At 36.0% G+C, this 17,482-nt stretch overlaps 1 protein-coding gene across 1 annotated transcript in view; it reads right to left on the bottom strand.

The window, feature by feature from the left end:
- The window catches only part of LOC112964184 (heparan sulfate glucosamine 3-O-sulfotransferase 1-like), a 59,936-nt gene that overhangs the window by 28,172 nt on the left and 14,282 nt on the right, over nucleotides 1-17,482 (bottom strand). The window lies entirely within an intron of this gene.

Genomic DNA, 17,482 nt, shown 5'->3' with positions numbered 1-17,482 from the left:
TTGCCCTTCGGCTATTTTTCTTCTTTCTTAATATTAAAACAGGTTGAGCTACTAAATTCTCTGAAGAGAATGCATGGGACAGTTAAATGAAGACTCAAAATCCAGATACAGTGAATAATTAAAAAAAAAACAACTACCAAAACTTTAATTGATATTTTCCAAAAAGAGTTAGATAGCCTTTAAAATTCAATTTGATGAAGTTGTACCTGAAGAGAGCTGAAAAATTTCCCTGTTTTACCAATTTCATTTCACCTCATTAATTTTATTTCACCTTTCCATTGTAAAACTTTTAATTACCTTATCTTAATTATTTATTCTTTGAAATGCACCTCTTGGCTGAGATTTTGGCTACAGCTATAATGAAATGCCTTCTGCTGTGGAATGCCTGCAGCATGCTCACCCACGCCTAGAGTCAATCCTCAAGCCTTCACCTGCCTTGGTTAGCTCAGTACAAAAGTGAACTGACTTGAAACATTCACTTGCCATTTCTTTTCCCCAAACATTTGCCACCTCAAAAGAAAGCCTAAGCAGAGAAATAAATGTCAGGGTATGTATGCATGTGTTTGAGATCCAGAAACTGTCTTTCAGGATGAGAGAAACTAAATTCATAAAAACTATCAGAGACACCTAGTGGGTAAGTGGTCATTTAAGAGGTTTGCTTCAGCAGGGCTACTTTTCAGAATCTTTCTCATACAAATTACTTAGAGTTAAGTTATTAGTTAGAAGCCCGATATTTCTCTCCATGAAACTCCTTCCTCTAGTATTCAGATTCAAGCTCCAAATCAGACTCATAATAAAACCACTGAATAACACAGGAAAAGCAATAGGTTAATGAAATCTGTGGGACTCTCCTTATCCTGTAGCATAAATTTGTCTGGAGAGGAGAAATTTGTCTGGCCAGATGAAGATAAAAAAGACCATGGTCCCTTTTAAGAAGGGACCCTTTATCTCTTACAGCATTTACTGTTCTTGTGATCTTGGTATTCCACAGCAATTATCAAGAGCTGAAGAAAAGCTATCACCTTCCATGCATTTCATGGACAGTCAGTAAGTCTTTCTGCCAGGACATGGGAGAGGAAAGGAGAACCCAACACAATAAAAGCAAGTTGATATCAACTTCAGCCCCCTTGAGTTTAAAGTGCTCTCATCTGTTTGAATGGTAACATGCCTCTCACTAAAACCTCATCAACTTGTAGCATTTATATTTGTATTTTTAATGAGTATTTGTAATAAATGGAAAATGGTAAAGTTCAATTACCAGTTCCATTCCATGAGTTTCTAGTCTTTTTGATTATAAAGTTGGTAAATAAGGACATAAGACATGTCATAGACCATAGGTAGCTAAATTAGTTTCTTAAGTAAAGCATAATTAATCAAGAACAAATGTAATGAAAATTGTAACTATTCCATTTGCTCTCCAAGAAGTATTCAGCTAATTTCATGCCATATTTTTAGCTTCCAGTGATACCTACTTAAATAGTGTATTTTGTTGATTCTAACTGTTGTCCTCCGTGGAATGTGAATTAAAACAAATAAATGTAAAAAGACAGAAAAATTATGATGTGCTATTATTTGCATTTATACCTTGTGACATGACAAAACTTGAAACAATGCAACATGTATTTAGTGTGAAAATCTAGCACAGAGAGAGAATAATACAAATGCTTTTAAGGTTTTACTATCAATAATCCTATTTAACATTTACACAGGATTGGTCAGTGGTCAACAACTCCTTCTTCCAAAATGGGGCAGGTCAAAAAAAAAGGTTTCCTGGATCTGGGTCAGGTCAAGCACTGAAGAGTCAGTTCGCACTAGCTAATTTATTAGGAAAGGAAAGAAGAAAGCATCTATTCAGCAGAAGAATCAACAGCCATGGATGAGCTGGATATGCTGGAAAGCCACATCTCACTATCAATGTGAAAACACTTGGAAGTTCATGTCCTAACACATGTGACTGAAAAAATTAAAGACAGAAAGCAAATTAGGAGACCTTTTCTGACTGGTGGGACAGAGCCTATAAAACTGCCCAAAGCTTTTCTATGTCTGGTTATTGAGGAACTGGGGGGCTCCTAACAGTGGTGAATATGTTACAGTAGAGTTCAAGTAGATGTTACAGTACCATATGGAATTGCATCAGCAACCAGTCTGATGCCCACTTAGCACAAGCTATTCTGATTTCCTTGCTCACAAACAGGTAATAGGAGGACATGGAAAGGACTCCTGCACAGAAGTTGCTTCCACCACCTTGCAAGCATTGTCGCTCTGGAACATAAGCACTTGTGTCATTCTCATAAATGCATTTACACTTTGATTTGCTCAATAAAACCATGGAAGAAGCTCATTTCCTTAAACCAAAGTATTCTGGCTACTTCATGCCTACAGCCATTTCCGTCTTTCAGCAAGACCAAGTGACTAAGAGCAAATTTATCAAAGAGAAATGCTTATTTTGATATTGTGAAAAAGCTGGTTCAGATGTCTGCATTTTTCAGTTTCAGAGCTTGCAAATTAAATCCCGACCTTCCCATCCTCTTCCTCTCTAAAACACAAAGACACAAGATGGCAGCATGTGACACAACCAGTCTGAATATCATATAAGTTTTACCATTTCTGAATTTGTTATTTGCAGTTTCAAAGATTTCCTCGGTTAGTTTTTCTATGGTCAGAGAAACTGGATTTGCAGCCAATCATTTACAGCAGTTCCTTCATTAGTATTCACTTCCCTTCATTTTCTTTCAGCCACTTTAAGTATCCAAAATGGTATTTCACCCTGAAGGCTTTCTTTTGAGCTCAACTATTTGAAACATCCAAAGACCCATCTAAACTACAGGCAAAAGTACATAAGATAGAAAGTATTACATTGAGCAGTACTGTCAAATAGTAGCCTCACACATGAAATCCAGTATCAGAGAACAAAGAAAGAACATAGACCACGGCATCAACTGCCACTTATTTAGTATCAGTATATTACTTACCATATTATAAAACAAAAAAAAAAAATCTATCAATAAAAGAGGTCACAAGAAAGCCACCAGTTAAATTTTACATTTCCTTATTTATTCTTTAATATTTTAGACTCCTTTGAGATTTTTGCACAAAGGAATTTTATCTCTGTGCAAAAAGCCAAGACTTTTTTTTTGAGGATGTAAGCCGCATATAGCGCTTTGCATAAAAGGTAGTTTTGCCGTGAGTAAGAATTTTTTGGCATAAAACTAAACTAAAAAGAATAGATGGTTTCAGTATCACAGTAAAAAAAAACAACACACACATATACACAGATATCAAAGCATCACCTTCTCTTTCCCTACTTAAATCTTCCCCGAAATAAGTAGTACCGGAAGCTTTAAGATGTTTAGTTCACCTAATTCCCACAAGATCCAATGCAAAAACCAATACACTAAAAACTTTATTTATGAAGAAGTGCCAGATGCTCAACACGAGCTAACCTGGAGCATCTAAATGGTCGCCAGAGGTCACTCTCAAACATTCAGGAAATAAAAATAATTAAATGGAAAAAGTCCCTACTGGAAGTTATTTAGTGCACAGGTCATCTCAGACAGTTTGGTAAGTCTTACCATGCTCCCTGCCTGCCCTGAAGACATGACATTGCTGGTATTTGTCTACCTACAGAATATATCCAGAGCATTACAAAGAAAAAAACCCTGCTAGATAAAAGCCAAGAAAAAGCCAAGAAACACTAAGTATTAATGGTGTGCATGAAAGTAGATGCATTTTCTAAGGTGTCAAATTCCTCATTTGCTGTCATTCAAGAGTAGCTCTTGTCTAACTCTCAGACAGTGTTACACTTTGGAGAGAGGATGGGATTCTGGGTTTGTTGAAAACTAAAATCTTCCACTAGCATAAGACATAGTTTATAAAGAAATGAAAAAAGTCCCTTAGAGCTAACAAAAGAGCTACAATCTTATCGATACTAGCAGATACACATGAAGTTGCCATGTGTACTTCACATCAAGCTGCAAAGCACCAGCAATAGATTCAGTGCATCCTACATTCAAGCTACTGCACATGTGTAAACTTAGAGCACACACAGAAGTCGTCTTCTTACAGGAGATTCAGTTGTCTTGCCAGCAAACAAAGTTAACAGGGAAATCCTGGGCTCTCCTGTCAAGTGCAGGGCTCTCCATGCATAAGGTGTAACTCATTATGCAGCCAGCCAGTCTTTCTTTTAAACAGATTAGGTCTCAATTTATGCAGAGTGAGCTACATGCAAATGAGTAGATGCAGCACTCACTCATGACTCATTATAATTAATCCTTTGCATTTAACACATAAAAGTAGTTAATTTACTAGTTCTATGAAAATTCAGCTAACTTGTACAAAAATCCAGTAACATTATGTTCCCAGTACTGGAACCTTCTCCTACTTAGGGGGAGCAAACCGTACTTACATCTTTATAATCTATATAAAAGTGTAACAACTTCTGTGGCCTCTGTCTGGACACAGGGATTTACTTGACCGGATCTCAGTCCAGGATGAGATGAAGCATAGTTATCAGCTGTTTGTGAATACTGTGAATATTTTCCACTGAGACAGACAGGTTTTTAAATATAGCACAGAAAAGTCATCAAATGACAGAAGACTTGAGCAAACAGATAAATTGACTAAAGCAAAGTTGTAAATTCAAGTCTGAAGTTCAGTCTGGCTTGAATCTCTTAATATTATTTAAATGTGTGTGCAGATTCTTTTCTGCAGTTTAATAATGAGTTGTTTCATATGCACAGTCTGATCACGAAGGTTATGCTTAGTATTCCGCAATAAAACAACATTTTAATTAAGTTATAAGAATATCAATTTCATTCTAGTCTTTGATGCTCCTAGAAACAATCATAAAGCAGCAAGAACTTCAGAAAATAATTATTAATATTATTTAATTTTAATCAGAGATCAAAGTTATGAGAAGAGGTAAAAGCATAAGAAGTTTCTCAGAACAGCTGAAAAACCTTTGTACCTGACTAATTAAAAATACAGTAACCTATAACTCTAACAGTGTGCAATATGGAAAACTCCACCAATAACAGCTAAAGTATATAGTCAGTTCTGTGGCAAATTTTTAGGGCCACAGACCTAAAACATTTTCAACATTACAAACAAGCTATAGGCATGATTTAGAATGCTACTAAAAATGTTGACTGATGTTACTTTATAGGATCCACGATAACTCTCTTGAGAGCTCTGCTGCACCCTAGCAGTATCTGTAGACATAATCATAGATGGGAGGAAAAAAAAAAAAAAACTTGAAGGAGCTCTTGGGATTGAAGAATATGCAATTAAAGCTTATGCTGTATCATTTAATGCCTAAAATAAATAATTTTCTATCTAACCCTGCCCTGAGCCATTGCAAAATAATGTAATATATAGTAAAAGTGATATATTCACCATGCTTTGTCAACTATATTTTAATTTGAAAGCTGGTAACTGTGCGTGTATACATAAATATAAATTAAAAAATTACTGTGGAGTATCTAGAGGGTAACTACTGTTTATTGAAACAATAAGCCCTGTTCTTTACCATCACTGATATTAAAGCACTTCAGATGTAAACTTCCCATTCAGAATTACCCACTTGCCTTAATATAAAATTTGATGTCTTTGTGCATGTGTCATGATTCAAAATGGATCATTAATTGAAGAAGCCCAGAATACTCTAACCAGGTTGTAGCACCTTTAATTTAGCTAATCTTTCTAAATAACTGATTAAGAATAATGTGATTTTAACAGAGGAAAAATTTGGAAGAAAAATTTCAAAGAAAGACACCACAAATTATTATTTTTAATTAATCTTTAATCTCTAACGTACAGTGAAAAAGAGTCTTACATTTTGGCTATTAAAAGGGCCATAACAGGAAGTTAATACCTTTCTTTACTTGCACAGCTGGTAGGGATTACTGTCTGTCACAGCTACAGCCGGAGCTCTCCATTCCTGACAAGACATTACCAGCGCCTGAGTTAGCCCACTGCACGGAGCGTGGGACTCACTGCTATCAGATGGATGAATCTCAGTGTGCCATGGCAGTTTTAAACATTACTAACTGCTCCAGCACATAAACATTAGCAATGTAACAGATACTTTGTAATACTGAATGCTATGCTTCATATCTGTGCCCTACATGGTCCTTCCTGATTTTCATTTTGAGAAATGCATTTTCTGTTTCATTGCTGTGTTGCCCATTAGCAAATGCTGGAAAGGTCCTGCTTGGGGCAACATCCAGAGTCCCAAAAGGCACATCTGAGAAAAAGAGGGGTAAATTAAAAATGTCAGTGTAAAATGTAGAAATGATTTCTTAAAGCCTATTGGAAACAGAAGGCAATCTGGTGAAAGTTTGTCCAGTGTCAACATAAAGCATTATATGCCTATAACATTCTGGTATATATACATTTTGTTTCAGTTCTGCTGAAAATAAATCCTAAAATTTAAAGAGAAATTACGGCATTTGGAAATAGTTTAAAGGTGTTATATATAAAGTTATAGAAGAAATAGAATTAAACCAGTCCTTGCAACAGAGTTGTAGATATAATAATAATTTATTCAGGTTGGTAAGAGATAGGGTAAATTGAATTAATGATTTTTTCAGTTGAGGAAAACCTTTCTGTTTGTAAAAATATTTTTACAAAACAAAACTGAAAGACTGAACATCATTTTTAATGATAACGATTTGGGGGGAAGAGTATCTTTTTCTTCTCCCCTGGAAGAAACAATTAGAACAATCAAATTTCACAAAACATTTCAGAAACCCCAAAATTCAAGTTTAGGTTAAAAGACGTTTCCTCAAGAACTTATACCTATCTCTAAACCTGAGTACCTTGATCTGCAGTTTTTTTTAATTTTTCCTGGAAAAGCTTCAAAACCAAAAAGTCTGAATAAAACATCATTTATAGTTCATTATAAAACAAATTCTGTTCACTGGGAAAAAAAAGCGTTTCCAAAGCAGGTAGGATAATCAGCATTTAGTATTTTTTTTAAATTTTAGTACATGTTTTAAAACTCTTCTCAGGAATGTAAGTCCAATTGACTTTTAATTTAATTCTAGTTTTAAGTGACCATGTTCAGCAAATGGGAAAGCCTTTTTTAGCTACCTTCATAATTTTACCACTAGCCTTTTCAAGCCAGCTGTGCCCCATTATGCAAGAGAGATATACATGGAAATGTTCAGTAAAGGACCCTGTCATACCAACAACAAGGCATCTACCTAAGATTTATACTAATTAACTCAAGTACTAAGTAACTCAACTCAAGTAACTGCATCAACAACTACAACAAAATCCTTCAATGCTCAGGATATCAAAACCTTAAAGCCTGCTAAGTGAAATGATCAGCAAGTTATCTCTTAGCAAAGCTTACTAATAGAGGAAAACACCTACCTAAAGGAAAGTCACTGCGGATATAAGGTAAGAGAAGAACAATGAAAATTCACTTTTACCTAAAAATATGTTTCTAAAATCCAAAGGCAATCTTATTCTTCTATCTCATAGCATGATAATCTTTTTCACTGCAGAAAGAGGACACTTGATAGTACTAGAAATGTTTCTGAACCAGATCTGTTCTTATTTGAAGATTTTGGTACTTTTTCTGCAGATACACTTCATCAAACTGCTACACTACAGATACAGATTCTGATACCTCTGTAAGTGGCCCTACTCCAAAAGACCCTTCTACACATAGGTTTCATACCCCAAATACAATCTAGACCATTAAAAAATATTATCTCTCATTTTCAAAAGTTCCAGTAAAACTGAAGAATGTTATAATAAAATTTGTTTCTACTTTTCAATGCAGATGGGTCAATTTTGTACATGATTGAAAAACTTTTTTTTTGGTAGATGTAGCTTACTGCTAGCCAAGACAATGTCAAATCCACCCGAATATATTTGGGTGCTAAATATACACAAGAACTAATCTAAAAAAAATCATAGCCTCAAGAATACTATGGCTACTGAGAGTTTATAAACATATTTAAATAAATCGGCAAAACATTGTACTCCTATGGGAGTTGTCTTAGGCATTACTATTTTGGCAGGGAAGGAAAATCTGACAAGTATCCCGAATTTTTTGGTTCTTTTTGCCCTAGAAGAAAATGAAAAACAGAGCAGAGACATAATTCTTAATCGTAGCAATGGATTAAATGTCACTTTCCTAGCCAAGTAATCAAGGATTAGAGGCTTAACTTCTGAAAGGAAGATTTTATTGCTAGTTTTGACTGCACCCACAAAATAAAGTCCCCATAAAACCCTGCCATACAATCTACTGGAGGCATATTTCCTAATGTTAAAGTAGGAGCTTGACAAGCTTCTTGTGAAAACTTAGATGACAGACATGCTATGACAGGAAAATCTCAGTGTAAAGTTTTCTCTCTGCTCTCCCTGCTTCTGTAGAGGTTTGTTTAGTTTCCCTAGGACTACTTCACAGGMGAGGAGGTGATCTCCAGGCAGAGAGAAAGGCTGGTCTCAAGAAGATCTTCTTATGCAGACCTTTGCCTCAGGACAAGTCAGTAGTGACATGCTTTTGAGACACATCAACTGGCCAGACAGTAATATTCACTCTGGAATAGCTCAGATAAAATGTAATCCAGACTGCTTCTCTCTTTTCATTTTGATCAGCTAAAAACATGTTATATGTGTTAGATGACAAGAGCTAAAATCACCTCTTTTGAGTGTCACAAGCTTGAGAGCTACCTGATCTCCTACTCGGAGGTCTTACCTACTTTGACAACAGGCAGGAGCACTTGACCTGTCTTCAGATAAGTCTGTGAGGGACAAAAAAACAATCCCCTCCCCCCAAACAAAGAAGCACCATCTACTGGAAACTGCTTCCCTTCCTACATTTTGGTAGTGTGCAGAGCTCCTTTGTAAGGATGAGACTGATATAGGTGGGGATAGTAGGGATGCTTCCTTCTCCCTAGAGCCATAATTTAATTGCAGAGGTCTCCTTTATCATCAACCCATTGGAACTCTGGTTAAAGGGCAAAATGGAGTTTGTCAAAAGACTGTTACTTCATCCCATTACTTAGAAGAAACTGCAAYGCTCTGATGGGAAATCAGATTCATGATTCAAATTAAAATGCATTTTGTTGTGTGATTGTGTAGAACCCTCTGAGCTATAATTCAGTAAGGACACCCACCAGCCACAGTAAGGCAACCCAGACTTCTCAAACCCAGAGCTCCAAGTGTGATGCAGTAGATAGCATGCATAGACTGTGTCTGAGAGAGACTTCTCAGTGCTCCTATGCAGCCACTGGTAACAGCAAAGAACCACCCCTTCTCATTTATGATTTGGGATTTTCTGAGCAAAACAAAGGTTGTATTAATTACTAATGCTGTTAATTTCATTGATATATTCTGTAAATAATCTGAGTGAAGAGAAGAACAGAGAATTCTTATCCTAGCTTTGTCAGACACCTTTCACTGCTTTGGATAAGAAAATTAAGACATAGCATCTGGAATTAATATTTGAGGTGAGATGCCACTTATTCAACTATCTTCTGCAAGCTGAGAAAGAAGATACAAAAGGTTAACTCTAAAGCAAATTAAATGGATCCAAGGATCATATATTAAATTAGCTAGTCTACAATAATGCCCATGCAGTATCACATCTGTCAGAACTCTAGGTGAGGAAAAACATGTAACTGCATAAGGATAGGACAGAAAAGATACAAGAGTATCATTTGAGTGCCTTAAAGTGCTGAAGCCATCCAAGCACTTAAACAGCAATCAGGATAAGAATAAGCACACATGCTGAGTTTTACATTTGCACTTTTATTACAAAAATAAATGAAATATGTTTTCCTATTTGCACTCAAGCCTCTTAGACTCTTCCCATGCCCAAACACAATTTCAGTTACACTGATCCTATGGTCCTGCTCTTTAACATTTGACTTCTGAGGTCTGCATTAACAGTCTATCTTTAGGTATTTAAGTTTGCCATTAAAATTAGGATCCTTTGTGCAATCAGTGAAGAGAGGGTTTCTACCTTAGGCAGTCAAATCAGTCTCTGAAGCCACCACTGACTTTGGAGAGCCCAGACTCCTAATTTTAGCTTTATTAGATACCAAAGTCACATGGCACAAAGAGGGACATTTGTGTATTCACTTGATGGAAACTCTGACTTGTGGGCTTCAACATCCTGAATTCTAATTGATCAGCATTGCCTAAGCATGGTCCTCGGCATCACTAGTTACAAATGACTCTAGCATGAGGTACAGCTCCCCAAGTCTTCCTTTCCCAAATGACCTTTGGGACATACAGAAATAACCCGTAGCTAAACAGTCCTCAGTTCACCTCTGAGGTACTGCTGTTACATGCATATGAAGATTTAAGACATTAGTATTATTTCATTAAGGCAGCAATAAGTTCATTCATTTTCTGAATCCTATCTTGGGCCCAGAAATCTCAGCCTGCTCTGGTTGCTGAAAAGATCTCCTAGTGTTCCCTGGGTCTCACAGAACTATTAGGCTCTTTCTTGCAACATTACTACGTTTCTCATTCTGAAAAAGCATTACCTCATGTTCACCAGTTAAGTTACTTTGAGTTCTCCATCCCATCTTCTGCATCACAGGACTACTTTTTCTTTCTAAGCTTCTGTGTGAGCTCCTTAGATTTACCACATAATTCAGATTTGTGCCAACAGTGAATTTTTGGGTCTTGTAGTAATGCGAAAGGTTTGTTCAAGATCCTAATTTCAATCTGTTTTCTGACCAGAGACTCGGTCAGCAATGGCAAAACAGACATCAGTCACAAACTCTTTTTTTGAGCATGCAACACTAGGCGTAAGTGAAAAGGCATGGAGTTGACTGAATTTCTGTATATGACAACCACAATGAACTCTGATGGTCAAGTGAACCAAGAAACAATTAAACACACCAAAGGCTTTAGAATCAACTTTTTTGAAAAAGAAGAGTTAACTTTTGTACACCTTACTCTTTGCGTTTATCTACTTCTTGTGTACAGAGCGAAACAGTGCAAGCATCTTCTGTTGTTGTCTCTCCTGTTGTCAGAAGTTTTAATTCTGATGTTTAGTTATAAGCTGTAGCTTATATCTCACACTTTGTGTTGTGCAGGAGTCTAACAAGGATGATTTGCTCAGCCTTGAGTTCCAGCTGGTCAAGGCAGCATGGAAGAATGCTCTCTGCACATTGAAAGCACTGGCTCCAGTCAGACCATCTTTCAGAAATGTTCCTTCTAGATATATTAGTGGATCAGTTCTGAATGTTGATACTTCAGGACACATGCCTATCTAGAAATAAAGGACTGAAAAAACCACCTTAGAAATATATGGCAATCTCCCAGTGTACACTGTTTATTTCTGTAATTTAGCAATTAATTTGTAGTTTCAAATAACTTCAGTTACAAGCCACAGATCTTCTTAAAACATTTTTCAAAAATGGACTATATTTTCAAAAGACCTTGTTCTGTTCAAAATTTAGTTCAGGCTGAAATTGAATAGCTATTTAAAAAAAAAAAAGTCTCTTTTAGTTGGCACATGTAGGGGAATAAACTTGCTTTACAAAATCTGTGAAATACGTAATCAAAAAAAAAGACAACAATTTTTGGTTATATGACTCAGAACACTGTAACTTTTTTCCTATTGAAACAATAGGAACTGATTGGAGACATAACCTGCAACTTACACTGAAATGCTTAATGTTACTGAAATAATTAGATCTAGTGCTTTCACAGAAGGAAACAGGAACATCAAGATCTCATTTCAAAAGATGCATGTGTCTGAATAAAAGGCAATTAATTATGAACATATGGTTAAAAAATGTTTTCTTTCAACAGTATTTTATTTATCATTCAGTTAACTCATCAACAGTTAATTATTTTATCATTCAGTTAACAGTATTTTATTTATCATTCCATTAACTTACTTCATATTTCTTTGTCATCATGTAAAACTTGTCTAAATGAGAAGTACTAGAGGGGTCTGAGTTATAGCAAAATTCCATTGACTTCACAAATTCCAACAAAAATAAAATATTGCTTTTTTTGCCAAGGAAAAGATAAAGAAAGAGTAGTCTTCTAGTTTATTAAATCTTGCCATGTGTATTGAGTGTAATACTTATCATCACTTTTTAAAGTTCATTCTGTTTTCACATCACCTTTAGAAGTACCTTCTAGGCTGCCCAAGTTTACATTTTAACCATTGGGATTTCATAGTTACAGGAAAACAAATCAAAGCGTGCTTAAAAAATTACCTTTGGAACTCTTTTCACCTATTATATTTTAATAATTTTTAGATTTGAGAATCTCCTGTGTGAGACCAGATACAACTTAAAGTCTTAGCTCTAACTCAAAGTTAAGATTTCTCAGTCCTCATTGTGTTCGATTTTATGTTACTTACTAGTGTGCCATCTTACATTAAGTGAAGCCACAGAAAATACTTAATAAAATCTTGCAGCCTTATAGAAAGGCAAAGACACAGGCTGTTACTCTGTAAATGCCTACAGGTCAGATTAAGAATTTAAAGACCTAAAATCCATATATTGCAAAGGTTGCCCCACTTAAGCTGTTGTGGAAATTTCACCCATGACATTATTATTTAGAATAAGTGTGTAAGTGGAAGTGTTGCTTCCATTCTTATTTCAAAACACTATTTTTCATAAGCTTTATGTACTTGTTTTTTTATAATCTGTCAATTGATGACTTCCTTTAAATTGAGATTTGATACGTCAATCCATTTTTTTCTTGAACACTCAGCAGTCTAAGTTTTAGAAAGCTAAATTTGTTGCTCTGTGCAAGTACAAAAAGTTATCTGCAGCTGCAAAACTCCCGCCATTCAATTCTAACCTTGTAACAAATTACACTTCACACATTAAGGTGCTTTTATGCATATTGCAAATATGTGATAAACATGACATATTAATCAAAGGACCTCATATAAAAAGAGATCATATACCTGCAATTACAAATATTACTATTTCCAAAAAGCTTTAAATCAAAGCCATCTTCAGAAATATTCACTGGCATCTATCTTTTGACACAGTAGTCTGAGAATCATTTTGTTTTGGACCAAGCTTCTATAAAACAAAATAGAGATTTTATCTAGAATATTTACAATTTCAACAGAAAAATCACAAATAAAATAGAATATAGACATATAGCTACTCCAGTATAGAAGAAAAATTTAAATCAACAGGTTTTACTAAGTTGCAGCTATCAACAATGGTAGACTGGACACAATCTTCCAGATTATTTCCAAATTCATAAAAAGAAGGTCAGAAAGCACTCACATCTATGGCAGAGATTAGACACAGAGGCTGAGTTGCCTCCAATGCCTTTTTGGTATCAGAACCACAAAAAAGGAAGCCAATCTTGTAAGTGAGGCATGTAAACATCTGTGACATAGCCTTTGACTATAATCCTGCTATTAATGATGGAGTTGTTTCTGGTGCTAAAGTTTGCCTACAAGGAGGCTGCCAAGACAATGGAGCCAGGCTCTTCACAGCAGTGCATGGTGGGAGGACATGAAGCAATGGACATAAGCTGAAACACAGATTGACTGTGTGTAAGGAAAAACTTTCTGACTACAGGGACAGTCAGGCATTGGTACAGGTTGCCCTGAGAAGTTGTACAGTCTCCATCCTCGAATATTTTCAAGATCAAACTGGGCAAAGCCCTGAGTAACCTGCTCTGATCTCACAGCTGACCCTGCTTTGAGCAGAAGGTTGGACAAGATGACTTCCTGAGGTCCCTTCCAACCTGAACTATACTATGATCCTCTAATCTATGACAGAAGCGTTTACAATTATTTTGTAAGGAAMTGAGTAAGATCTGAATGAGTCTACCATTGTTAAATAAAAAAATTTCAACCAGACCCCCAATATCTATGCTATGGTAATATATACAATAGAAATGCAAAGGACATACTCCCATAAGAACTGTCTGGGTGTTGGAAAAAAGATCTTATTGTACAGTTAAGTTCACTTCAAGCAGTTGTTCATGCAGTGTCATGAGCATTTGGCTCATTCTCTCCTTTGAGACATTCCCTCAGTTCTCCTAAGAATTATTCAGCAAAACTCCTCAGCTACATGTACCTTGTTTTATTGAGTGACATACCTGTGTTTTGTTGCCTCTTAAATGAAAGGCAGTGGCTCACCAGCTTCAGTTAGCACTGTCATGAATAGCATTGAGTTATCCTGTCATTCTACCTAAATGCAAAAAATACTGACCCTGTGCTTCGTCAGGGAACAATTCAAACAATATACACTCTTAAATGCTAAAGTGCTCTCATTATTTTTGTACTTAGGCAACTACCCTTCATCACTGCAACTGTGGTACCTAATATCACCAGACACTACAAGAAATGACTGGATCAGTTTCTGCTTTTTATTCTGAAGGTGCAAGCAATGAAAACTATGACCACTCTTCTGCAATTCTTCGGTTGTCTAGAATTTTTCCTTTTTCTTGCCTTCCAAAGAAAGAGTTTTTTCCTACAGTGGAATCCTGTTCTTATTGTCAACAAATACAAACAAAATATACACTAAAGATGTCCTTAGGGGGAAAAAAAAAAGAGACAAGAACTGGCTAATAAAATCCTATGTTGTGCCATGCTAATCATCTACCCTCACATAAATCGTTCTGACAAATAGAGGGGAATGACAGTATGTACACCGAGATGATATACAAAAACATAAAAATAAAGATTTCAATTTAAGAATTAGAACGTCAGGGTGATGTTTAGGGCGTGCAAGCTGTCTTCCACAAAAATACATTCACTGCACTTGAAAAAGACAGACCAAATGGAACTGACTATTTAAAAGCAAAGAGCATGACCTTTGAGCACAAGAGCATTATTTCCTTACACTAGCCTCAGAAACTATCACACCTAGAATTTATTTAATATGACCACAAGTAAAAAGTTGGGACAAAGATCTACCATTAGTGAGCTTTGAGGAGTGTCTACTACAACCAAAAAAACAATGTTAGAGAAGTGAGTGTAGGAGTGATGCAAGATTAACTTCACCGTGCTAACTCGAGGGGCTTCAGATATAATAATACCTGAGTTTGAATTGCTCCTTTGCATCGTGGACATCTTATGATTTCTTTTCTTCATCTTACCCAACCCTCAAAGCAGTGCAGCCAGGGCAGGCAAGTATGCATATATTTAGACTAGAACTTGGTCAAGATTCTGGGATCAAAACCTTGGCTTAAGGCTCTCTTCATCCTCCAGCTTCTAACACTGGTTCAGCATCTGCATCATCACATTCTTACAACATCTATGTTTTTCTCCAGGAACTGGCTATCACTGATCTTTTTCTGCTAGAGACTGTTAATTCCTAACTCAGCTATCTGCTGACACATGGCTGCAGATGGATTTCAGACACCAATTATATCGATGATAAAACACTAACTTTCCACAACAGGACTCCACAGTTGAAGCCTTTCACACACAGCTACTGGCCAACTGTTGATTATTCACAGCATAAAGCTCAACTTCTTCACTGACAGCCAACCTGAGCTCTGTGTTTTTGATTCACCAGTAAAGTCAAGCCCAGTAGACATAAAACAGATTCTCAGCTCTTGCATTTGCTGTGCCAAATGCAGAAAAGTGATGAGGGGCAGAGAAGACCGTAATTGGAAATGGAGTGCAATGTACCCTTGCTTGTAAGAGAGGCCATCAGGAAAATGGACAGCACAGGGCTCTACAGGCAAAGACAGACCCCTCTTATACTGATGCATAGGGAGAAAGTGGATTACCACATAGCAACAAGTCTAATGAGTACAGATTCTATAGAGTAGAATCATCGTTGGGTTAATCCCACACATTCCTCTTACGTAGACGCCACTTAAACACTGACATCTATCTTTTCATCTTATGGTTCAATGTGTTTTATATTCTTTGCTCCCCACAGAACAAAAAATACATCACATCTTTTTATTGTATTTTATTTACTCTCCACCACCCTCTTTGAAAGAACAGTTTCACATGGAGCAGGTTAAGTCTGCTATGTGATAAGAAGGTGCAGTGGTATTTTACCTGTCTGCTCTTTCACTAGGAGATAATATGGYTCTATGACTTGGGCACGTAAAGTAACTACTCTCGGACAAAAGCACACTGTACACCTTAACTTGCCAGACAAGATCTAAGGTCACATCAATATAGGAAAACTCAGAAATATTAAACCAAATTAAATCTAAAATGTATCAATCCATGTGTACATACATTTCTTCAGAAATAGACTGGCYATTCTGTGAAATACAATGAATGGAGACAAGAAAGAAGGGTTATATGTCTATTGACTTAGTACAATTTAAATAAAAATGTTTAATTCAGTTTTACTTTGAGTGCTCCCACGTATTTACTATTTAACAGCCATCTATTATTTCAATGCCTTCGTTATACACATAACTCTGCCTTTTTTTTTCCCCAGCTACAGTACAATTGTACTGAAACAGTGCTTTATACACAAGATATATTCTTCTAACAGGTCCTTCAATCCCTCTGCTGGTCAACATGCTCCAAAATTTTCCATTCAGTAGATACCCTCTATTTTTAATCTTGCCCCAAGAGTAATACTGCATATCTGCATTTAACTACATTTGACAGTTATTAGCCTGAATACTTAACTGATCTAAGTTCTTTTGTACAAAATGTGACTGCATTGTTCGTCCCAATTTAGCATAATCTGCAAAGTTGGAAGTCTTCCTTTCAATACCACAATCCAAACATCATCTAAAAGTGATTATAAGCTTTCCCTATGCCAGCTCCCTAAAACATTCTTAAAGTGAAGAAATAAATGTATGCATATTGCTTTTCTTCCTCTAAGTTCCTTTTAAAATTTCATGCGTTTTTTTTAATGTTTTCCTCTTTTAACTATTAATAGAACATATGGAATTGGTTCCAATATTAAACAAACAAGCCTCAAAAGTGTTCAATGCAAGCTCAGTTTAAGCAACTGTAACTTCAACTGCATACAGTTCCATGGACTCCAGCAGAGCTAATGTTAAGTTTGCAAATACACACATGCTAAACTACCTTGTGTGATCAGACACTTAAAAACCACTGGGCTTTATTAATGTAGAGATGGATCTATTACCTGCCTTCAGTGAAAAACAAGAGGAAAAACAGCATTATGGTGAAGCAGATTATTCTATTTACATGTATATAAGTCTATGAAAGAGCATCATGAACATATATTAAAGTAAATGAATATAAAGGACTAGACTCTTTAAGCATGAAGCCTGAATTTGGAAAATTGACTCTTCTTAAAAGTGAACCTAACTTTCAGAAATACTAAGTATCAGTTCTCTGTAAGTCAGTTTTTTGAATATATCATTTGGTAGCATGAAATTGTGAGCATCCAAAGTCACTAGCCACCTCTGAGAACCCATAAGCTGTTTGAAAAAGTCCCCTTGTCCTGTACTGGTAACAACATTGCTGGACAATCCAAATCACTACTTCTTTACTTTCCTTGGCAGTCCCTTAAGTGTTCTCTCCTAAATGGACAGCTTTACTTCCGTCTAAACGCTT

Source organism: Apteryx rowi, unplaced genomic scaffold (assembly GCF_003343035.1).
Source record: "Apteryx rowi isolate R43461 unplaced genomic scaffold, aptRow1 scaffold_188, whole genome shotgun sequence".
Taxonomy (NCBI): Eukaryota; Metazoa; Chordata; class Aves; order Apterygiformes; family Apterygidae; genus Apteryx; species Apteryx rowi.
The sequence above is the reverse complement of the archived record's forward strand: the minus strand, read 5'-3'. Positions and strand labels throughout refer to the sequence as shown.